The sequence below is a fragment of the Panulirus ornatus genome, chromosome 45, assembly GCF_036320965.1.
Source record: "Panulirus ornatus isolate Po-2019 chromosome 45, ASM3632096v1, whole genome shotgun sequence".
Taxonomy (NCBI): Eukaryota; Metazoa; Arthropoda; class Malacostraca; order Decapoda; family Palinuridae; genus Panulirus; species Panulirus ornatus.
Window position 1 is genome coordinate 1311736 of NC_092268.1, and position 27048 is coordinate 1338783.

Here is a 27048-nt window from a genome sequence, read left to right on the forward strand (position 1 = left end):
GAAAATTGAAGGATTAATCTAAATCCCCTTTGGCGTCTTCAAAGGCCTTTACAGGGGAATACTGGCATCTGAAGGGAAAGAGACAATTTAAAAGTTTACTTAAAAGACCGTTTAGGGGTGCCAAAGTCCAATACAGTTGCATGATGTCATCCAAAAATAAAAAGAGAAATTAACGGTTTACTTTAAATCCCCTTTGGAGCCGCCAAAGGCAATTACAGGGGCATAGAGGCATCAAAAGGGAAAGAAACATTTGGAAAGCTTACTTTAATGCCACTTTGGGGATGCCAAAGGGCAAGAGAATTGCGGTGAGGCATCCAAAAATTTAGAGGAAAATTGAAGGATTAATCTAAATCCCCTTTGGCGTCTTCAAAGGCCTTTACAGGGGAATACTGGCATCTGAAGGGAAAGAGACAAATCAAAAGTTTACTTAAAAGACCGTTTAGAGGTGCCAAAGTCCAATACAGTTGCATGATGTCATCCAAAAATAAAAAGACAAATTAACGGTTTACTTTAAATCCCCTTTGGAGCCGCCAAAGGCAATTACAGGGGCATAGAGGCATCAAAAGGGAAAGAAACATTTGGAAAGCTTACTTTAATGCCACTTTGGGGATGCCAAAGGGCAAGAGAATTGCGTGAAGGCATCCAAAAATTTAGAGGAAAATTGAAGGATTAATCTAAATCCCCTTTGGCGTCTTCAAAGGCCTTTACAGGGGAATACTGGCATCTGAAGGGAAAGAGACAATTAAAAGTTTACTTAAAAGACCGTTTAGGGGTGCCAAAGTCCAATACAGTTGCATGGTGGCATCCAGAAATAAAAAGACAAATCAAAGGTTTAGTTTAAATCCCCTTTGGCGCCGCCAAAGGTAATTAGAGGGGCATAGAGGCATCAAAAGGGAAAGAAACATTTGGAAAGCTTACTTTAATGCCACTTTGGGGATGCCAAAGAGCAAGAGAATTGCGGTGAGGCATCCAGAAATTTAGAGGAAAATTGAAGGATTAATCTAAATCCCCTTTGGCGTCTTCAAAGGCCTTTACAGCGGAATACTGGCATCTGAAGGGAAAGAGACAATTTAAAAGTTTACTTAAAAGACGTTTAGGGGTGCCAAGGTCCAACACAGTTGCATGGAGGCATCCAAAAATAAAAAGACAAATTAACGGTTTACTTTAAATCCCCTTTGGCGCCGCCAAAGGCAATTACAGGGGCATAGAGGCATCAAAAGGGAAAGAAACATTTGGAAAGCTTACTTTAATGCCACTTTGGGGATGCCAAAGGGCAAGAGAATTGCGTGGAGGCATCCAAAATTTTAGAGGAAAATTGAAGGATTAATCTAAATCCCCTTTGGCGTCTTCAAAGGCCTTTACAGGGGAACACTGGCATCTGAAGGGAAAGAGACAATTTAAAAGTTTACTTAAAAGACCGTTTAGGGGTGCCAAAGTCCAATACACTTGCATGATGTCTTCAAAAGTAAAAAGACATATTAACGGTTTACTTTAAATCCCCTTTGGCGCCGCCAAAGGCAATTACAGGGGCATAGAGGCATCAAAAGGGAAAGAAACATTTAGAAAGCTTACTTTAATGCCACTTTGGGGATGCCAAATTGTAAGAGAATTGCGTGGAGGCATCCAAAAACTTAGAGGAAAATTGAAGGATTAATCTAAATCCCCTTTGGCGTCTTCAAAGGCCTTTACAGGGGAATACTGGCATCTGAAGGGAAAGACACAATTTAAAAGTTTACTTAAAAGACCGTTTAGGGGTGCCAAAGTCCAATACAGTTGCATGGTGGCATCCAAAAATAAAAAGACAAATCAAAGGTTTAGTTTAAATCCCCTTTGGCGCCGCCAAAGGTAATTAGAGGGGCATAGAGGCATCAAAAGGGAAAGAAACATTTGGAAAGCTTACTATAATGCCACTTTGGGGATGCCAAAGAGCAAAAGAATTGCGGTGAGGCATCCAGAAATTTAGAGGAAAATTGAAGGATTAATCTAAATCCCCTTTGGCGTCTTCAAAGGCCTTTACAGGGGAATACTGGCATCTGAAGGGAAAGAGACAACTTAAAAGTTTACTTAAAAGACCGTTTAGGGGTGCCAAGGTCCAATACAGTTGCATGGTGGCATCCAAAAATAAAAAGACAAATTAATGGTTTACTTTAAATCCCCTTTGGAGCCGCCAAAGGCAATTACAGGGGCGTAGAGGCATCAAAAGGGAAAGAAACATATGGAAATCTTACCTTAATGCCACTTTGGGGATGCCAAAGGGCAAGGGAATTGCGTGGAGGCGTCCAAAAATTTAGAGGAAAATTGAGGGATTAATCTAAATCCCCTTTGGCGTCTTCAAAGGCCTTTACAGGGGAATACTGGCATCTGAAGGGAAAGAGACAAATTAAAAGTTTACTTACAAGACTCTTTGGGGGTGCCAAAGTCCAATACAGTTGGATGGTGGTGTCCAAAAATAAAGAAAAATTAAAGTTTTAGTTTAAATCCCCTTTGGCGCCCCTAAAGGCAATTACAGGGGCATAGAGGCATCAAAAGGGAAAGAAACATTTGGAAAGCTTGCGTTAATGCTAATTTGGGGATGCCAAAAAGCAAGAGATACATTGAATAAGGCATCTTACAGCCTGACAATAGGATCTTATACATTCAATAAGGCATCTTACAGACTGACAATGGGATCTTATACATTCAATAAGGCATCTTACAGACTGACAATGGGATCTTATACATTCAACAAGGCATCTTACAGACTGACAATGGGATCTTATACATTCAGTAAGGCATCTTACAGACTGACAATGCGATCTTATACATTCAATAAGGCATCTTACAGACTGACAATGGGATCTTATACATTCAATAAGGCATCTTACAGACTGACAATGGGATCTTATACATTCAATAAGGCATCTTACAGACTGACAATGGGATCTTATACATTCAATAAGGCATCTTACAGACTGACAATGGGATCTTATACATTCAATAAGGCATCTTACAGACTGACAATGGGATCTTATACATTCAATAAGGCATCTTACAGACTGACAATGGGATCTTATACATTCAATAAGGCATCTTACAGACTGACAATGGGATCTTATACATTCAATAAGGCATCTTACAGACTGACAATGGGATCTTATACATTCAATAAGGCATCTTACAGACTGACAATGGGATCTTATACATTCAATAAGGCATCTTACAGACTGACAATGGGATCTTATACATTCAATAAGGCATCTTACAGACTGACAATGGGATCTTATACATTCAATAAGGCATCTTACAGACTGACAATGGGATCTTATACATTCAATAAGGCATCTTACAGACTGACAATGGGATCTTATACATTCAATAAGGCATCTTACAGACTGACAATGGGATCTTATACATTCAATAAGGCATCTTACAGACTGACAATGGGATCTTATACATTCAATAAGGCATCTTACAGACTGACAATGGGATCTTATACATTCAATAAGGCATCTTACAGACTGACAATGGGATCTTATACATTCAATAAGGCATCTTACAGACTGACAATGGGATCTTATACATTCAATAAGGCATCTTACAGACTGACAATGGGATCTTATACATTCAATAAGGCATCTTACAGACTGACAATGGGATCTTATACATTCAATAAGGCATCTTACAGACTGACAATGGGATCTTATACATTCAATAAGGCATCTTACAGACTGACAATGGGATCTTATACATTCAATAAGGCATCTTACAGACTGACAATGGGATCTTATACATTCAATAAGGCATCTTACAGACTGACAATGGGATCTTATACATTCAATAAGGCATCTTACAGACTGACAATGGGATCTTATACATTCAATAAGGCATCTTACAGACTGACAATGGGATCTTATACATTCAATAAGGCATCTTACAGACTGACAATGGGATCTTATACATTCAATAAGGCATCTTACAGACTGACAATGGGATCTTATACATTCAATAAGGCATCTTACAGACTGACAATGGGATCTTATACATTCAATAAGGCATCTTACAGACTGACAATGGGATCTTATACATTCAATAAGGCATCTTACAGACTGACAATGGGATCTTATACATTGAATAAGGCATCTTACAGACTGACAATGGGATCTTATACATTCAATAAGGCATCTTACAGACTGACAATGGGATCTTATACATTCAATAAGGCATCTTACAGACTGACAATGGGATCTTATACATTCAATAAGGCATCTTACAGACTGACAATGGGATCTTATACATTCAATAAGGCATCTTACAGACTGACAATGGGATCTTATACATTGAATAAGGCATCTTACAGACTGACAATGGGATCTTATACATTCAATAAGGCATCTTACAGACTGACAATGGGATCTTATACATTCAATAAGGCATCTTACAGACTGACAATGGGATCTTATACATTCAATAAGGCATCTTACAGACTGACAATGGGATCTTATACATTCAATAAGGCATCTTACAGACTGACAATGGGATCTTATACATTCAATAAGGCATCTTACAGACTGACAATGGGATCTTATACATTGAATAAGGCATCTTACAGACTGACAATGGGATCTTATACATTCAATAAGGCATCTTACAGACTGACAATGGGATCTTATACATTCAATAAGGCATCTTACAGACTGACAATGGGATCTTATACATTCAATAAGGCATCTTACAGACTGACAATGGGATCTTATACATTGAATAAGGCATCTTACAGACTGACAATGGGATCTTATACATTGAATAAGGCATCTTACAGACTGACAATGGGATCTTATACATTCAATAAGGCATCTTACAGACTGACAATGGGATCTTATACATTGAATAAGGCATCTTACAGACTGACAATGGGATCTTATACATTCAATAAGGCATCTTACAGACTGACAATGGGATCTTATACATTCAATAAGGCATCTTACAGACTGACAATGGGATCTTATACATTGAATAAGGCATCTTACAGACTGACAATGGGATCTTATACATTCAATAAGGCATCTTACAGACTGACAATGGGATCTTATACATTCAATAAGGCATCTTACAGACTGACAATGGGATCTTATACATTCAATAAGGCATCTTACAGACTGACAATGGGATCTTATACATTCAATAAGGCATCTTACAGACTGACAATGGGATCTTATACATTGAATAAGGCATCTTACAGACTGACAATGGGATCTTATACATTGAATAAGGCATCTTACAGACTGACAATGGGATCTTATACATTGAATAAGGCATCTTACAGACTGACAATGGGATCTTATACATTCAATAAGGCATCTTACAGACTGACAATGGGATCTTATACATTCAATAAGGCATCTTACAGACTGACAATGGGATCTTATACATTCAATAAGGCATCTTACAGACTGACAATGGGATCTTATACATTCAATAAGGCATCTTACAGACTGACAATGGGATCTTATACATTCAATAAGGCATCTTACAGACTGACAATGGGATCTTATACATTCAATAAGGCATCTTACAGACTGACAATGGGATCTTATACATTCAATAAGGCATCTTACAGACTGACAATGGGATCTTATACATTCAATAAGGCATCTTACAGACTGACAATGGGATCTTATACATTCAATAAGGCATCTTACAGACTGACAATGGGATCTTATACATTCAATAAGGCATCTTACAGACTGACAATGGGATCTTATACATTCAATAAGGCATCTTACAGACTGACAATGGGATCTTATACATTCAATAAGGCATCTTACAGACTGACAATGGGATCTTATACATTGAATAAGGCATCTTACAGACTGACAATGGGATCTTATACATTGAATAAGGCATCTTACAGACTGACAATGGGATCTTATACATTGAATAAGGCATCTTACAGACTGACAATGGGATCTTATACATTCAATAAGGCATCTTACAGACTGACAATGGGATCTTATACATTGAATAAGGCATCTTACAGACTGACAATGGGATCTTATACATTGAATAAGGCATCTTACAGACTGACAATGGGATCTTATACATTCAATAAGGCATCTTACAGACTGACAATGGGATCTTATACATTCAATAAGGCATCTTACAGACTGACAATGGGATCTTATACATTCAATAAGGCATCTTACAGACTGACAATGGGATCTTATACATTGAATAAGGCATCTTACAGACTGACAATGGGATCTTATACATTCAATAAGGCATCTTACAGACTGACAATGGGATCTTATACATTCAATAAGGCATCTTACAGACTGACAATGGGATCTTATACATTGAATAAGGCATCTTACAGACTGACAATGGGATCTTATACATTGAATAAGGCATCTTACAGACTGACAATGGGATCTTATACATTCAATAAGGCATCTTACAGACTGACAATGGGATCTTATACATTCAATAAGGCATCTTACAGACTGACAATGGGATCTTATACATTGAATAAGGCATCTTACAGACTGACAATGGGATCTTATACATTCAATAAGGCATCTTACAGACTGACAATGGGATCTTATACATTGAATAAGGCATCTTACAGACTGACAATGGGATCTTATACATTCAATAAGGCATCTTACAGACTGACAATGGGATCTTATACATTCAATAAGGCATCTTACAGACTGACAATGGGATCTTATACATTGAATAAGGCATCTTACAGACTGACAATGGGATCTTATACATTCAATAAGGCATCTTACAGACTGACAATGGGATCTTATACATTCAATAAGGCATCTTACAGACTGACAATGGGATCTTATACATTGAATAAGGCATCTTACAGACTGACAATGGGATCTTATACATTCAATAAGGCATCTTACAGACTGACAATGGGATCTTATACATTCAATAAGGCATCTTACAGACTGACAATGGGATCTTATACATTCAATAAGGCATCTTACAGACTGACAATGGGATCTTATACATTGAATAAGGCATCTTACAGACTGACAATGGGATCTTATACATTCAATAAGGCATCTTACAGACTGACAATGGGATCTTATACATTCAATAAGGCATCTTACAGACTGACAATGGGATCTTATACATTGAATAAGGCATCTTACAGACTGACAATGGGATCTTATACATTGAATAAGGCATCTTACAGACTGACAATGGGATCTTATACATTGAATAAGGCATCTTACAGACTGACAATGGGATCTTATACATTGAATAAGGCATCTTACAGACTGACAATGGGATCTTATACATTGAATAAGGCATCTTACAGACTGACAATGGGATCTTATACATTCAATAAGGCATCTTACAGACTGACAATGGGATCTTATACATTCAATAAGGCATCTTACAGACTGACAATGGGATCTTATACATTCAATAAGGCATCTTACAGACTGACAATGGGATCTTATACATTGAATAAGGCATCTTACAGACTGACAATGGGATCTTATACATTCAATAAGGCATCTTACAGACTGACAATGGGATCTTATACATTCAATAAGGCATCTTACAGACTGACAATGGGATCTTATACATTCAATAAGGCATCTTACAGACTGACAATGGGATCTTATACATTCAATAAGGCATCTTACAGACTGACAATGGGATCTTATACATTCAATAAGGCATCTTACAGACTGACAATGGGATCTTATACATTCAATAAGGCATCTTACAGACTGACAATGGGATCTTATACATTCAATAAGGCATCTTACAGACTGACAATGGGATCTTATACATTCAATAAGGCATCTTACAGACTGACAATGGGATCTTATACATTGAATAAGGCATCTTACAGACTGACAATGGGATCTTATACATTGAATAAGGCATCTTACAGACTGACAATGGGATCTTATACATTGAATAAGGCATCTTACAGACTGACAATGGGATCTTATACATTCAATAAGGCATCTTACAGACTGACAATGGGATCTTATACATTCAATAAGGCATCTTACAGACTGACAATGGGATCTTATACATTGAATAAGGCATCTTACAGACTGACAATGGGATCTTATACATTCAATAAGGCATCTTACAGACTGACAATGGGATCTTATACATTCAATAAGGCATCTTACAGACTGACAATGGGATCTTATACATTCAATAAGGCATCTTACAGACTGACAATGGGATCTTATACATTGAATAAGGCATCTTACAGACTGACAATGGGATCTTATACATTCAATAAGGCATCTTACAGACTGACAATGGGATCTTATACATTCAATAAGGCATCTTACAGACTGACAATGGGATCTTATACATTGAATAAGGCATCTTACAGACTGACAATGGGATCTTATACATTCAATAAGGCATCTTACAGACTGACAATGGGATCTTATACATTCAATAAGGCATCTTACAGACTGACAATGGGATCTTATACATTCAATAAGGCATCTTACAGACTGACAATGGGATCTTATACATTCAATAAGGCATCTTACAGACTGACAATGGGATCTTATACATTCAATAAGGCATCTTACAGACTGACAATGGGATCTTATACATTCAATAAGGCATCTTACAGACTGACAATGGGATCTTATACATTCAATAAGGCATCTTACAGACTGACAATGGGATCTTATACATTGAATAAGGCATCTTACAGACTGACAATGGGATCTTATACATTCAATAAGGCATCTTACAGACTGACAATGGGATCTTATACATTGAATAAGGCATCTTACAGACTGACAATGGGATCTTATACATTCAATAAGGCATCTTACAGACTGACAATGGGATCTTATACATTCAATAAGGCATCTTACAGACTGACAATGGGATCTTATACATTCAATAAGGCATCTTACAGACTGACAATGGGATCTTATACATTCAATAAGGCATCTTACAGACTGACAATGGGATCTTATACATTCAATAAGGCATCTTACAGACTGACAATGGGATCTTATACATTCAATAAGGCATCTTACAGACTGACAATGGGATCTTATACATTCAATAAGGCATCTTACAGACTGACAATGGGATCTTATACATTCAATAAGGCATCTTACAGACTGACAATGGGATCTTATACATTCAATAAGGCATCTTACAGACTGACAATGGGATCTTATACATTCAATAAGGCATCTTACAGACTGACAATGGGATCTTATACATTCAATAAGGCATCTTACAGACTGACAATGGGATCTTATACATTCAATAAGGCATCTTACAGACTGACAATGGGATCTTATACATTCAATAAGGCATCTTACAGACTGACAATGGGATCTTATACATTCAATAAGGCATCTTACAGACTGACAATGGGATCTTATACATTCAATAAGGCATCTTACAGACTGACAATGGGATCTTATACATTCAATAAGGCATCTTACAGACTGACAATGGGATCTTATACATTCAATAAGGCATCTTACAGACTGACAATGGGATCTTATACATTCAATAAGGCATCTTACAGACTGACAATGGGATCTTATACATTCAATAAGGCATCTTACAGACTGACAATGGGATCTTATACATTCAATAAGGCATCTTACAGACTGACAATGGGATCTTATACATTCAATAAGGCATCTTACAGACTGACAATGGGATCTTATACATTCAATAAGGCATCTTACAGACTGACAATGGGATCTTATACATTCAATAAGGCATCTTACAGACTGACAATGGGATCTTATACATTGCAATAAGGCATCTTACAGACTGACAATGGGATCTTATACATTGAATAAGGCATCTTACAGACTGACAATGGGATCTTATACATTCAATAAGGCATCTTACAGACTGACAATGGGATCTTATACATTCAATAAGGCATCTTACAGACTGACAATGGGATCTTATACATTGAATAAGGCATCTTACAGACTGACAATGGGATCTTATACATTGAATAAGGCATCTTACAGACTGACAATGGGATCTTATACATTCAATAAGGCATCTTACAGACTGACAATGGGATCTTATACATTCAATAAGGCATCTTACAGACTGACAATGGGATCTTATACATTCAATAAGGCATCTTACAGACTGACAATGGGATCTTATACATTCAATAAGGCATCTTACAGACTGACAATGGGATCTTATACATTCAATAAGGCATCTTACAGACTGACAATGGGATCTTATACATTCAATAAGGCATCTTACAGACTGACAATGGGATCTTATACATTCAATAAGGCATCTTACAGACTGACAATGGGATCTTATACATTCAATAAGGCATCTTACAGACTGACAATGGGATCTTATACATTCAATAAGGCATCTTACAGACTGACAATGGGATCTTATACATTCAATAAGGCATCTTACAGACTGACAATGGGATCTTATACATTCAATAAGGCATCTTACAGACTGACAATGGGATCTTATACATTCAATAAGGCATCTTACAGACTGACAATGGGATCTTATACATTCAATAAGGCATCTTACAGACTGACAATGGGATCTTATACATTCAATAAGGCATCTTACAGACTGACAATGGGATCTTATACATTCAATAAGGCATCTTACAGACTGACAATGGGATCTTATACATTCAATAAGGCATCTTACAGACTGACAATGGGATCTTATACATTCAATAAGGCATCTTACAGACTGACAATGGGATCTTATACATTGAATAAGGCATCTTACAGACTGACAATGGGATCTTATACATTGAATAAGGCATCTTACAGACTGACAATGGGATCTTATACATTCAATAAGGCATCTTACAGACTGACAATGGGATCTTATACATTCAATAAGGCATCTTACAGACTGACAATGGGATCTTATACATTCAATAAGGCATCTTACAGACTGACAATGGGATCTTATACATTCAATAAGGCATCTTACAGACTGACAATGGGATCTTATACATTCGAATAAGGCATCTTACAGACTGACAATGGGATCTTATACATTGAATAAGGCATCTTACAGACTGACAATGGGATCTTATACATTCAATAAGGCATCTTACAGACTGACAATGGGATCTTATACATTCAATAAGGCATCTTACAGACTGACAATGGGATCTTATACATTGAATAAGGCATCTTACAGACTGACAATGGGATCTTATACATTGAATAAGGCATCTTACAGACTGACAATGGGATCTTATACATTCAATAAGGCATCTTACAGACTGACAATGGGATCTTATACATTGAATAAGGCATCTTACAGACTGACAATGGGATCTTATACATTCAATAAGGCATCTTACAGACTGACAATGGGATCTTATACATTCAATAAGGCATCTTACAGACTGACAATGGGATCTTATACATTCAATAAGGCATCTTACAGACTGACAATGGGATCTTATACATTCAATAAGGCATCTTACAGACTGACAATGGGATCTTATACATTCAATAAGGCATCTTACAGACTGACAATGGGATCTTATACATTCAATAAGGCATCTTACAGACTGACAATGGGATCTTATACATTCAATAAGGCATCTTACAGACTGACAATGGGATCTTATACATTCAATAAGGCATCTTACAGACTGACAATGGGATCTTATACATTCAATAAGGCATCTTACAGACTGACAATGGGATCTTATACATTCAATAAGGCATCTTACAGACTGACAATGGGATCTTATACATTCAATAAGGCATCTTACAGACTGACAATGGGATCTTATACATTCAATAAGGCATCTTACAGACTGACAATGGGATCTTATACATTCAATAAGGCATCTTACAGACTGACAATGGGATCTTATACATTCAATAAGGCATCTTACAGACTGACAATGGGATCTTATACATTCAATAAGGCATCTTACAGACTGACAATGGGATCTTATACATTCAATAAGGCATCTTACAGACTGACAATGGGATCTTATACATTCAATAAGGCATCTTACAGACTGACAATGGGATCTTATACATTCAATAAGGCATCTTACAGACTGACAATGGGATCTTATACATTGAATAAGGCATCTTACAGACTGACAATGGGATCTTATACATTCAATAAGGCATCTTACAGACTGACAATGGGATCTTATACATTCAATAAGGCATCTTACAGACTGACAATGGGATCTTATACATTGAATAAGGCATCTTACAGACTGACAATGGGATCTTATACATTCAATAAGGCATCTTACAGACTGACAATGGGATCTTATACATTCAATAAGGCATCTTACAGACTGACAATGGGATCTTATACATTCAATAAGGCATCTTACAGACTGACAATGGGATCTTATACATTCAATAAGGCATCTTACAGACTGACAATGGGATCTTATACATTCAATAAGGCATCTTACAGACTGACAATGGGATCTTATACATTCAATAAGGCATCTTACAGACTGACAATGGGATCTTATACATTCAATAAGGCATCTTACAGACTGACAATGGGATCTTATACATTCAATAAGGCATCTTACAGACTGACAATGGGATCTTATACATTCAATAAGGCATCTTACAGACTGACAATGGGATCTTATACATTCAATAAGGCATCTTACAGACTGACAATGGGATCTTATACATTCAATAAGGCATCTTACAGACTGACAATGGGATCTTATACATTCAATAAGGCATCTTACAGACTGACAATGGGATCTTATACATTCAATAAGGCATCTTACAGACTGACAATGGGATCTTATACATTCAATAAGGCATCTTACAGACTGACAATGGGATCTTATACATTCAATAAGGCATCTTACAGACTGACAATGGGATCTTATACATTCAATAAGGCATCTTACAGACTGACAATGGGATCTTATACATTCAATAAGGCATCTTACAGACTGACAATGGGATCTTATACATTCAATAAGGCATCTTACAGACTGACAATGGGATCTTATACATTCAATAAGGCATCTTACAGACTGACAATGGGATCTTATACATTCAATAAGGCATCTTACAGACTGACAATGGGATCTTATACATTCAATAAGGCATCTTACAGACTGACAATGGGATCTTATACATTCAATAAGGCATCTTACAGACTGACAATGGGATCTTATACATTCAATAAGGCATCTTACAGACTGACAATGGGATCTTATACATTCAATAAGGCATCTTACAGACTGACAATGGGATCTTATACATTCAATAAGGCATCTTACAGACTGACAATGGGATCTTATACATTCAATAAGGCATCTTACAGACTGACAATGGGATCTTATACATTCAATAAGGCATCTTACAGACTGACAATGGGATCTTATACATTCAATAAGGCATCTTACAGACTGACAATGGGATCTTATACATTCAATAAGGCATCTTACAGACTGACAATGGGATCTTATACATTCAATAAGGCATCTTACAGACTGACAATGGGATCTTATACATTCAATAAGGCATCTTACAGACTGACAATGGGATCTTATACATTCAATAAGGCATCTTACAGACTGACAATGGGATCTTATACATTGAATAAGGCATCTTACAGACTGACAATGGGATCTTATACATTGAATAAGGCATCTTACAGACTGACAATGGGATCTTATACATTCAATAAGGCATCTTACAGACTGACAATGGGATCTTATACATTCAATAAGGCATCTTACAGACTGACAATGGGATCTTATACATTCAATAAGGCATCTTACAGACTGACAATGGGATCTTATACATTCAATAAGGCATCTTACAGACTGACAATGGGATCTTATACATTCAATAAGGCATCTTACAGACTGACAATGGGATCTTATACATTCAATAAGGCATCTTACAGACTGACAATGGGATCTTATACATTCAATAAGGCATCTTACAGACTGACAATGGGATCTTATACATTCAATAAGGCATCTTACAGACTGACAATGGGATCTTATACATTCAATAAGGCATCTTACAGACTGACAATGGGATCTTATACATTGAATAAGGCATCTTACAGACTGACAATGGGATCTTATACATTCAATAAGGCATCTTACAGACTGACAATGGGATCTTATACATTCAATAAGGCATCTTACAGACTGACAATGGGATCTTATACATTCAATAAGGCATCTTACAGACTGACAATGGGATCTTATACATTCAATAAGGCATCTTACAGACTGACAATGGGATCTTATACATTCAATAAGGCATCTTACAGACTGACAATGGGATCTTATACATTCAATAAGGCATCTTACAGACTGACAATGGGATCTTATACATTCAATAAGGCATCTTACAGACTGACAATGGGATCTTATACATTCAATAAGGCATCTTACAGACTGACAATGGGATCTTATACATTCAATAAGGCATCTTACAGACTGACAATGGGATCTTATACATTCAATAAGGCATCTTACAGACTGACAATGGGATCTTATACATTGAATAAGGCATCTTACAGACTGACAATGGGATCTTATACATTCAATAAGGCATCTTACAGACTGACAATGGGATCTTATACATTCAATAAGGCATCTTACAGACTGACAATGGGATCTTATACATTCAATAAGGCATCTTACAGACTGACAATGGGATCTTATACATTCAATAAGGCATCTTACAGACTGACAATGGGATCTTATACATTGAATAAGGCATCTTACAGACTGACAATGGGATCTTATACATTCAATAAGGCATCTTACAGACTGACAATGGGATCTTATACATTCAATAAGGCATCTTACAGACTGACAATGGGATCTTATACATTCAATAAGGCATCTTACAGACTGACAATGGGATCTTATACATTCAATAAGGCATCTTACAGACTGACAATGGGATCTTATACATTCAATAAGGCATCTTACAGACTGACAATGGGATCTTATACATTCAATAAGGCATCTTACAGACTGACAATGGGATCTTATACATTCAATAAGGCATCTTACAGACTGACAATGGGATCTTATACATTCAATAAGGCATCTTACAGACTGACAATGGGATCTTATACATTCAATAAGGCATCTTACAGACTGACAATGGGATCTTATACATTCAATAAGGCATCTTACAGACTGACAATGGGATCTTATACATTCAATAAGGCATCTTACAGACTGACAATGGGATCTTATACATTCAATAAGGCATCTTACAGACTGACAATGGGATCTTATACATTCAATAAGGCATCTTACAGACTGACAATGGGATCTTATACATTCAATAAGGCATCTTACAGACTGACAATGGGATCTTATACATTCAATAAGGCATCTTACAGACTGACAATGGGATCTTATACATTCAATAAGGCATCTTACAGACTGACAATGGGATCTTATACATTCAATAAGGCATCTTACAGACTGACAATGGGATCTTATACATTCAATAAGGCATCTTACAGACTGACAATGGGATCTTATACATTCAATAAGGCATCTTACAGACTGACAATGGGATCTTATACATTCAATAAGGCATCTTACAGACTGACAATGGGATCTTATACATTCAATAAGGCATCTTACAGACTGACAATGGGATCTTATACATTCAATAAGGCATCTTACAGACTGACAATGGGATCTTATACATTCAATAAGGCATCTTACAGACTGACAATGGGATCTTATACATTCAATAAGGCATCTTACAGACTGACAATGGGATCTTATACATTCAATAAGGCATCTTACAGACTGACAATGGGATCTTATACATTCAATAAGGCATCTTACAGACTGACAATGGGATCTTATACATTCAATAAGGCATCTTACAGACTGACAATGGGATCTTATACATTCAATAAGGCATCTTACAGACTGACAATGGGATCTTATACATTCAATAAGGCATCTTACAGACTGACAATGGGATCTTATACATTCAATAAGGCATCTTACAGACTGACAATGGGATCTTATACATTCAATAAGGCATCTTACAGACTGACAATGGGATCTTATACATTCAATAAGGCATCTTACAGACTGACAATGGGATCTTATACATTCAATAAGGCATCTTACAGACTGACAATGGGATCTTATACATTCAATAAGGCATCTTACAGACTGACAATGGGATCTTATACATTCAATAAGGCATCTTACAGACTGACAATGGGATCTTATACATTCAATAAGGCATCTTACAGACTGACAATGGGATCTTATACATTCAATAAGGCATCTTACAGACTGACAATGGGATCTTATACATTCAATAAGGCATCTTACAGACTGACAATGGGATCTTATACATTCAATAAGGCATCTTACAGACTGACAATGGGATCTTATACATTCAATAAGGCATCTTACAGACTGACAATGGGATCTTATACATTCAATAAGGCATCTTACAGACTGACAATGGGATCTTATACATTCAATAAGGCATCTTACAGACTGACAATGGGATCTTATACATTCAATAAGGCATCTTACAGACTGACAATGGGATCTTATACATTCAATAAGGCATCTTACAGACTGACAATGGGATCTTATACATTCAATAAGGCATCTTACAGACTGACAATGGGATCTTATACATTCAATAAGGCATCTTACAGACTGACAATGGGATCTTATACATTGAATAAGGCATCTTACAGACTGACAATGGGATCTTATACATTCAATAAGGCATCTTACAGACTGACAATGGGATCTTATACATTCAATAAGGCATCTTACAGACTGACAATGGGATCTTATACATTCAATAAGGCATCTTACAGACTGACAATGGGATCTTATACATTCAATAAGGCATCTTACAGACTGACAATGGGATCTTATACATTCAATAAGGCATCTTACAGACTGACAATGGGATCTTATACATTCAATAAGGCATCTTACAGACTGACAATGGGATCTTATACATTCAATAAGGCATCTTACAGACTGACAATGGGATCTTATACATTCAATAAGGCATCTTACAGACTGACAATGGGATCTTATACATTCAATAAGGCATCTTACAGACTGACAATGGGATCTTATACATTCAATAAGGCATCTTACAGACTGACAATGGGATCTTATACATTGAATAAGGCATCTTACAGACTGACAATGGGATCTTATACATTCAATAAGGCATCTTACAGACTGACAATGGGATCTTATACATTCAATAAGGCATCTTACAGACTGACAATGGGATCTTATACATTCAATAAGGCATCTTACAGACTGACAATGGGATCTTATACATTCAATAAGGCATCTTACAGACTGACAATGGGATCTTATACATTCAATAAGGCATCTTACAGACTGACAATGGGATCTTATACATTCAATAAGGCATCTTACAGACTGACAATGGGATCTTATACATTCAATAAGGCATCTTACAGACTGACAATGGGATCTTATACATTCAATAAGGCATCTTACAGACTGACAATGGGATCTTATACATTCAATAAGGCATCTTACAGACTGACAATGGGATCTTATACATTCAATAAGGCATCTTACAGACTGACAATGGGATCTTATACATTCAATAAGGCATCTTACAGACTGACAATGGGATCTTATACATTCAATAAGGCATCTTACAGACTGACAATGGGATCTTATACATTCAATAAGGCATCTTACAGACTGACAATGGGATCTTATACATTCAATAAGGCATCTTACAGACTGACAATGGGATCTTATACATTCAATAAGGCATCTTACAGACTGACAATGGGATCTTATACATTCAATAAGGCATCTTACAGACTGACAATGGGATCTTATACATTCAATAAGGCATCTTACAGACTGACAATGGGATCTTATACATTCAATAAGGCATCTTACAGACTGACAATGGGATCTTATACATTGAATAAGGCATCTTACAGACTGACAATGGGATCTTATACATTCAATAAGGCATCTTACAGACTGACAATGGGATCTTATACATTGAATAAGGCATCTTACAGACTGACAATGGGATCTTATACATTGAATAAGGCATCTTACAGACTGACAATGGGATCTTATACATTGAATAAGGCATCTTACAGACTGACAATGGGATCTTATACATTCAATAAGGCATCTTACAGACTGACAATGGGATCTTATACATTGAATAAGGCATCTTACAGACTGACAATGGGATCTTATACATTGAATAAGGCATCTTACAGACTGACAATGGGATCTTATACATTCAATAAGGCATCTTACAGACTGACAATGGGATCTTATACATTCAATAAGGCATCTTACAGACTGACAATGGGATCTTATACATTCAATAAGGCATCTTACAGACTGACAATGGGATCTTATACATTCAATAAGGCATCTTACAGACTGACAATGGGATCTTATACATTCAATAAGGCATCTTACAGACTGACAATGGGATCTTATACATTCAATAAGGCATCTTACAGACTGACAATGGGATCTTATACATTGAATAAGGCATCTTACAGACTGACAATGGGATCTTATACATTCAATAAGGCATCTTACAGACTGACAATGGGATCTTATACATTCAATAAGGCATCTTACAGACTGACAATGGGATCTTATACATTCAATAAGGCATCTTACAGACTGACAATGGGATCTTATACATTCGATAAGGCATCTTACAGACTGACAATGGGATCTTATACATTCAATAAGGCATCTTACAGACTGACAATGGGATCTTATACATTCAATAAGGCATCTTACAGACTGACAATGGGATCTTATACATTCGAATAAGGCATCTTACAGACTGACAATGGGATCTTATACATTCAATAAGGCATCTTACAGACTGACAATGGGATCTTATACATTGAATAAGGCATCTTACAGACTGACAATGGGATCTTATACATTCAATAAGGCATCTTACAGACTGACAATGGGATCTTATACATTCGATAAGGCATCTTACAGACTGACAATGGGATCTTATACATTCAATAAGGCATCTTACAGACTGACAATGGGATCTTATACATTCAATAAGGCATCTTACAGACTGACGTGTCCACAATGGATTAAATGCGTCATTCCATTATTTTCGCAGTCCACTTTCATACGTGTGGCGCCAACACTCTCCTTGGACACTAATAAATCTTATCCATAAATAAATATTTTCATTCGTATATGACCAGTGCGGAATGAGCCAAGAATCTTTCACTGAACTCGCGAGAAAACTCTTAAAGAAACACCATAACACTAGTAAACACATGAACACAAGAGTTATTGTAATGCTGACCAAATGTCAGTCCTGCCTTTGACAACATACCAGTTCCATCATGACCGAGCCCCACATACACCATCCCAGTACACTAACGAGCCAACTATCATTTTCGAGGTATTTCTCAGTTCAAAGTAGGACAGATTTGTTTTCTTTCCTCATCAATCACATACACCGTCCTCTTATCTAAAGACATCTCATTAATCTAAGAAAACTCATTAATCATCTATAACGAGAGTGGTAATTACAATATCACACACGAGATCTCACCTATTGGGAAACCAAAGGGTAACTGCTCGCTCCGGTGACACGAGAGGAACATCACTTGGTTTCCCGCCACCTGATGGTGTCTCCTCACTTTTTTTTTACTATGATGATGAGAGTAATCATGAACACCTCACTGACAAATACCGTTCATATAAGCCAAATTCTGATTTATGTATTACATAAGCTTTGAAAATCCCTGCTTTGTTCATCAGCCTAGGTCATCTTATATACATTTGCTCATGATTATCACCTTCATTGGATATAGTTGCAATAAATAAGTCGTGTTCTCCTTCGTCCTGTATAAACAAAGCTCCCAATTGGTCAAAAGAAAAATGGAGTTAGCCAATCAGCATTGCAAGCCATGCCATCACGGTCGATTTCATTTCTATCAGAAGATTAATCTTTTATAGAACCCTTTCGAAACCAGAATTAATATATCTAGTTTTGATGAAAAAACCTAAATATGTCTAGGTAATTACAATTGAATTAGTGACAGGGGCCATGTTACCAGCCCGAAGGATAAATCAGATTTCTAAATTTAATCTGATTTATCAGAGAGCGTCCTGAGAGGTGGTGTTTATATACAACTTACGTAGAATATTTTTAGGACAATTTATATAATGAATTATGCAAATAAGGTTTAGTATATGCTATCTAATAGAAAATATTTCCTTCAATAAATTATAAACCAGCATTTATGAAATTGTTTTGAAATTAATACTGAAAATAGATACAAAACCATGAGATAAAATATAACGCAACCTGTAATTAAAAGTTCGTCGTGACTCTCGTAATGTTTTGTTGTGATGGAGGAACACGTTTCTTGTATATTTCATCCATAATAACGAAGTGATAATAGATTATCTACTGTATGCAGCGACCATAAGTGAGTAATGTAACCTTAGTACCATTTAAAAAGTAGATACGTTTTTATCCAGTAAGGTAGTTATGAAACACTCAAATAAGGGTGTCGCATCGTTCGTAAACTTTAGAAATAAACTTAACTCGTTGAATTTGTACAATATTTGGGTTAATATAATGTTTTGGTGATTTGAAACTCATTTTTATCTGATATTTGTCAGTATTTCTAATATAAAGTGTAGTTGTTTATAATTGTGTCCTGCTATCGTACGTCAGTTATGTACCATAAGCATTTTCTATTGTCTCTTCAACTTGGCATCATTATTATCTATGTACACAGTCTAGTGTTGAGATAAAACACTACACTGTTGTAGATAACAAGAAAAATGTGGAGGCAGTTCATCAGTTTATGGAAACACGTATTACAGTGGATGAATTTTGACGACAATGGTACTAATGTGTTCCTTAAACTATAGACCTCATATAGAGTGTTGTCCCCACAATGTGATTAGGTCCATGAAGTTGAGGAAAGATGGGCAGAATTACTCAATATCAACAATATGGATTTTCAAAAATCCATTGGTACCACTTTCATCAAAATCTGTCTTGAATTTTATACAGGTCTTGCTGGCGGGTGACACCATTTATCCACACAATGCTTTGTTTAAATTCTAGAGAGCTTTATTTGGTGTGTAAATCAAGTTTTAAACAATAAAGCTTTATATCATTTCATGAAAGTGTCACATGGATGTGTTATTCTCCGAACCTTCAGCTAGACGTGATTTGCTCGGGTTTGCGCAGAAGCATAATGCTAGGCTGTCAGGCTTGGTTTAGGGAACGCTGAACAAACATGTTTTTTTCTTAATTATTCTGATAGAGGGCTTCAACAGTATGCAAGAAGTTGAGGAATTACTATACTCAGTCACATAAATTTTTCTTGAATGATAGTACCCGCAGATGCATACAAAATTAAAACAGCTATCGTGTATGTACATATTGTAACCCACATATTCTGAGTTTATTATGTCAAAATCTTATTTACCCATGGATGCAAATTTCTCTTTAGTTTATTATAACAAAATCTTATTTACTGATAGATGCAATTTTCTCACAATTAAGGTACTTTTTTGAGAAGTACATAGATTTTTGTTTTGGTAAAAGTGATTAGCACTTTTCATCATTTGGTGATAATTTGGACTTTATGCAGCAGCCAACACAGGCTTTATTTTCATGTTGTGGAAAGTGTAATTTCATGAGTTTTTTTTTTCTTTTTAGGTTCAAAGAATGGAGGAAGAATTTGAAACCCGTGCCTGGGATGAGGCTCCTGATGCAGAACCTCTGGTAAGATGTAACAGCATTTGATATCATGATGATCTTGTACAGTTATTTACTGTGTTACTGTAGTGATTTGTTATCAGAGTACCTGGCACGTTGTTGATATGGAAACATAGAACATGTTTCACAGTGTTCAGAGTAATAATGCATTAGCTATTACTTTTAAGGCATAACCACACAGTGGGTGTATTGCAATATAACTATGTGCAAGTCTATGTCATGGTAAAATATAACCTTGTCCTGACCACGGTAGAATGTGGCTGTGTATACCAGGTATTTCCACAGAAAGAATTTGCCACATATACGACTTAGTATTGTAGTAATTTTTACCTGTGTATAGGTAGAACTGTTGTAGAGTTATACCATCTGGGTGTTATGAAGGTGAGATGTAACCAAATACTGGGCATGTCCATACTGTGTATTGTACTGAATACTTGCTAAGCTGTAACTATGACTTGTGTATGGTATAGCAATGTTTATGGTTTTAACATGCTAAGATATTTTATAATTGATATTTCCGCAAGGTAAAAGGTAACAATTTGCTGGATTAGGTACTATTTATTTATTATACAGTGTAATTAACTGAAGAAAACCCTTTTTATGTGTACTGCTTGATTTTTATTTATTTATTTTGCTTTGTCGCTGTCTCCCGTGTTAGCGAGGTAGCGCAAGGAAAAAGACGAAAGAATGGCCCAACCCGCCCCCATACACATGTATATACATACACGTCCACACACGCAAATATACATACCTATACATCTCACTGTACACATATATATACACACACAGACATATACATATATACACATGTACATAATTCATACTGTCTGCCTTTATTCGTTCCCATTGCCACCCCGCCACACATGGAATAACAACCCCCTCCCCCTCATGTGTGCGAGGTAGCACTAGGAAAAGACACCAAAGGCCCCATTCGTTCACACTCAGTCTCTAGCTGTCATGTAATAATGCGCTGAAAACCACAGCTCCCTTTCCACATCCAGGCCCCACACAACTTTCCATGGTTTACCCCAGACGCTTCACATGCCCTGGTTCAAGCCATTGACAGCACGTCGACCCTGGTACACCACATCGTTCCAATTCACTCTATTCCTTGCATGCCTTTCCCCCTCCTGCATGTTCAGGCCCCGATCACTCAAAATCTTTTTCACTCCATCTTTCCACCTCCAATTTGGTCTCCCACTTCTCCTCGTTCCCTCCACCTCTGACACATATATCCTCTTTGTCAATCTTTCCTCACTCATTCTCTCCATGTGAACAAACCATTTCAAAACACCCTCTCCTGCTCTCTCAACCACACTCTTTTTATTTCCACACATCTCTCTTACCCTTACATTACTTACTCGATCAAACCACCTCACACCACATATTGTCCTCAAACATCTCATTTCCAGCACATCCACCCTCCTGCGCACAACTCTATCCATAGTCCACGCCTCGCAACCATACAACATTGTTGGAACCACTATTCCTTCAAACATACCCATTTTTGCTTTCCGAGATAATGTTCTCGACTTCCAAACATTCTTCAATGCTCCCAGAATTTTCGCCCCCTCCCCCACCCTATGATTCACTTCCGCTTCCATGGTTCCATCCGCTGCCAGATCCACTCCCAGATATCTAAAACACTTTACTTCCTCCAGTTTTTCTCCATTCAAACTTACCTCCCAATTGACTTGACCCTCAACCCTACTGTACCTAATAACCTTGCTCTTATTCACATTTACTCTTAACTTTCTTCTTTCACACACTTTACCAAACTCAGTCACCAGCTTCTGCAGTTTCTCACATGAATCAGCCACCAGGGCTGTATCATCAGCGAACAACAACTGACTCACTTCCCAAGCTCTCACCCACAACAGACTGCATACTTGCCCCTCTTTCCAAAACTCTTGCATTCACCTCCCTAACAACCCCATCCATAAACAAATTAAACAACCATGGAGACATCACACACCTCTGCCGCACACCTACATTCACTGAGAACCAATCACTTTCCTTTCTTCCTACACGTACACATGCCTTACATCCTCGATAAGAACTTTTCACTGCTTCTAACAACTTCAGCTTTTGCAGTTTCTCACATGAATCAGCCACCAGCGCTGTATCATCAGCGAACAACAACTGACTCACTTCCCAAGCTCTCACCCACAACAGACTGCATACTTGCCCCTCTTTCCAAAACTCTTGCATTCACCTCCCTAACAACCCCATCCATAAACAAATTAAACAACCATGGAGACATCACACACCTCTGCCGCACACCTACATTCACTGAGAACCAATCACTTTCCTCTCTTCCTACACGTACACATGCCTTACATCCTCGATAAGAACTTTTCACTGCTTCTAACAACTTTTCTCCCACACCATATATTCTTAAAACCTTCCACAAAGCATCTCTATCAACTCTATCATATGCCTTCTCCAGATCCATAAATGCTACATACAAATCCATTTGTTTTTCTAAGTATTTCTCACATACATTCTTCAAAGCAAACACCTGATCCTCACATCCTCTACCACTTCTGAAACCACACTGCTCTTCCCCAATCTGATGCTCTGTACATGCCTTCACCCTCTCAATCAATACCCTCCCATATAATTTACCAGGAATACTCAACAAACTTATACCTCTGTAATTTGAGCACTCACTCTTATCCCCTTTGCCTTTGTACAATGGCACTATGCAAGCATTCCGCCACTCCTCAGGCACCTCACCATGAATCATACATACATTAAATAACCTTACCAACCATTCAACAATACAGTCACCCCTTTGTTAATAAATTCCACTGCAATACCATCCAAACCTGCTGCCTTGCCAGCTTTCATCTTCCGTTAAGCTTTTACTACCTCTTCTCTATTTACCAAATCATTTTCCCTAACCCTCTCACTTTGCACACCACCTCGACCAAAACACCCTATATCTGCCACTCTGTCATCAAACACATTCTACAAACCTTCAAAATATTCACTCCATCTCCTTCTCACATCACCACTACTTGTTATCACCTCCCCATTAGCCCTCTTCACTGAAGTTCCCATTTGCTCTCTTGTCTTATGCACTTTATTTACCTCCTTCCAAAACATCTTTTTATTCTCCCTGAAATTTAATGATACTCTCTCACCCCAACTCTCATTTGCCCTCTTTTTCACCTCTTGCACCTTTCTCTTGACCTCCTGCCTCTTTCTTTTGTACCTCTCCCACTCATTTGCATTTTTTCCCTGCAAAAATCGTCCAAATGCCTCTCTCTTCTCTTTCACTAATAAACTTACTTCTTCATCCCACCACTCACTATCTTTTCTAATCAACCCACCTCCCACTCTTCTCATGCCACAAGCATCTTTTGCGCAAGCCATCACTGCTTCCCTAAATACATCCCATTCCTCCCCGACTCCCCTTACCTCCTTTGTTCTCACCTTTTTGCATTCTGTACTCAGTCTCTCCTGGTACTTCCTCACACAAGTCTCCTTCCCAAGCTCACTTACTCTCACCACTCTCTTCACCCCAACATTCTCTCTTCTTTTCTGAAAACCCCCACAAATCTTCACCTTAGCCTCCACAAGATAATGATCAGACATCCCTCCAGTTGCACCTCTCAGCACATTAACATCCAAAAGTCTCTCTTTCGCGCGTCTATCAATTAACACATAATCCAATAACACTCTCTGGCCATCTCTCCTACTTACATACGTATACTTATGTATATCTCGCTTTTTAAACCAGGTATTCCCAATCACCAGTCCTTTTTCAGCACATAAATCTACAAGCTCTTCACCATTTCCATTTACAACACTGAACACTCCATGTATACCAATTATTGGTATACATATACCAATACATATACCTGTGGAAAGGGAGCTGTAGTTTTGGTGCATTACACTTGACAGCTAGAGACTGAGTGTGAACGAATGTGGCCTTTTTGTCTTTTCCTGGTGCTACCTTGCTGGAGGGGGGATGCTATTTCATATGTGAAGAGGTGGTGATGGGAATGGATGAAGGCAACAAGTATGATTGTGTATATATGTATATATATCTGTGTGTGTATATGTATGTGTACATTGAAATGTATATGTATGTATATGTGTGTGTATGGGCATTTATGTATATACATGTGTATGTGGGGGGTTGGGCCATTCCTCATCTGCTTCCTTGCGCTACCTCGCTGACACAGGAGACAGCGATTAAGTAAAATGAATAAATAAATATAGTAGTCCCAGCAGTGTATGAATATAAGGCATGGGCTATAGATAAGGATGTGCAGAGGAGGGTGGATGAGTTGGAAATGAAATGTTTGAGGACAGTATGTGGTGTGAGGTAGTTTAACTAAGTAAGAAAAGGGTAAGAGAAAGGTTTAGTAATAAAAAGAGTGTGGTTGAGAGGATTGAAGAGGTGTGCTGCAATGGTTTGGACATATGGAGGGAATGAGTAAGGAGAGGTTGACAAAAAGAGGATACATGTGTCAGATGTGTAGGGGACAAGAGACCAAATCGGAGATGGAAGATGGCGTGAAAAACATTTTAAGTGCTCTGGGCCTGAACATGCAGGTGGTGAATGGCACAGGACAGAGTGAATTGGACTGATGTCATATAAAGAGTTAATGTGCTATTAGTGGACTGGACCAGGACGTGAAATGGCTGAGGGAAACCAGAGAAAGGTCTGTGGGGCTTGTTTGTAGGTGATGGGATGTGATTTCGATGCATTGCACATGATACTAGAGAATGGATATGAGTGAATGTGGCCTTCCTTCACCTGTTTCTTGCACTACCTCACTAATGCAGTTAACTGTGATCAAATATTAAAGAACAAAAAGTGATCACCAGTGTTGCCACCAGGTTTGTTTCATCATGATTTTTTTTTTTTTTACCTTATAGTTGGAGTGATTATTACTTTTTCATTCAATTGTAATCACTGTGAGTAATGTTGAGGCATGTGTACGAGCAGGAAGAGAGGAGAGTGATTGGTTCCCCATGAATGTCGGTCTGCAGCAGGAGTGTGTGGTGAGGATTGGGAAGTATTTAGGGAAGCAGTGATGGCTTGTGCAAAAGATGCATGTGGCGTGAGAAAGGTTGGAGGTGGGCAGATTAGAAATGGTAGTGAGTGGTCGGATGAAGAAGTGAGGTTGTTAGTGAAAGAGAAGGGAGAGGCGTTATGACGATACTTTCATCCTACCCCTCACTACCCTTTCTATTTTGCCCATCTGCCACCTATTTCATT

General features: G+C 37.3%; 1 long non-coding RNA gene across 1 annotated transcript in view; it reads left to right on the forward strand.

Moving 5' to 3' along the window:
* The first annotated feature begins 20382 nt into the window (after window positions 1-20382).
* LOC139763000 (uncharacterized) overlaps window positions 20383-27048 on the forward strand; it is a 48077-nt gene continuing 41411 nt past the window's right edge. The window contains exons 1-2 of the long non-coding RNA XR_011715996.1: window positions 20383-20499; window positions 21750-21815. This is a non-coding gene — a long non-coding RNA (uncharacterized lncRNA). The remainder of the gene's footprint in view (window positions 20500-21749; window positions 21816-27048) is intronic.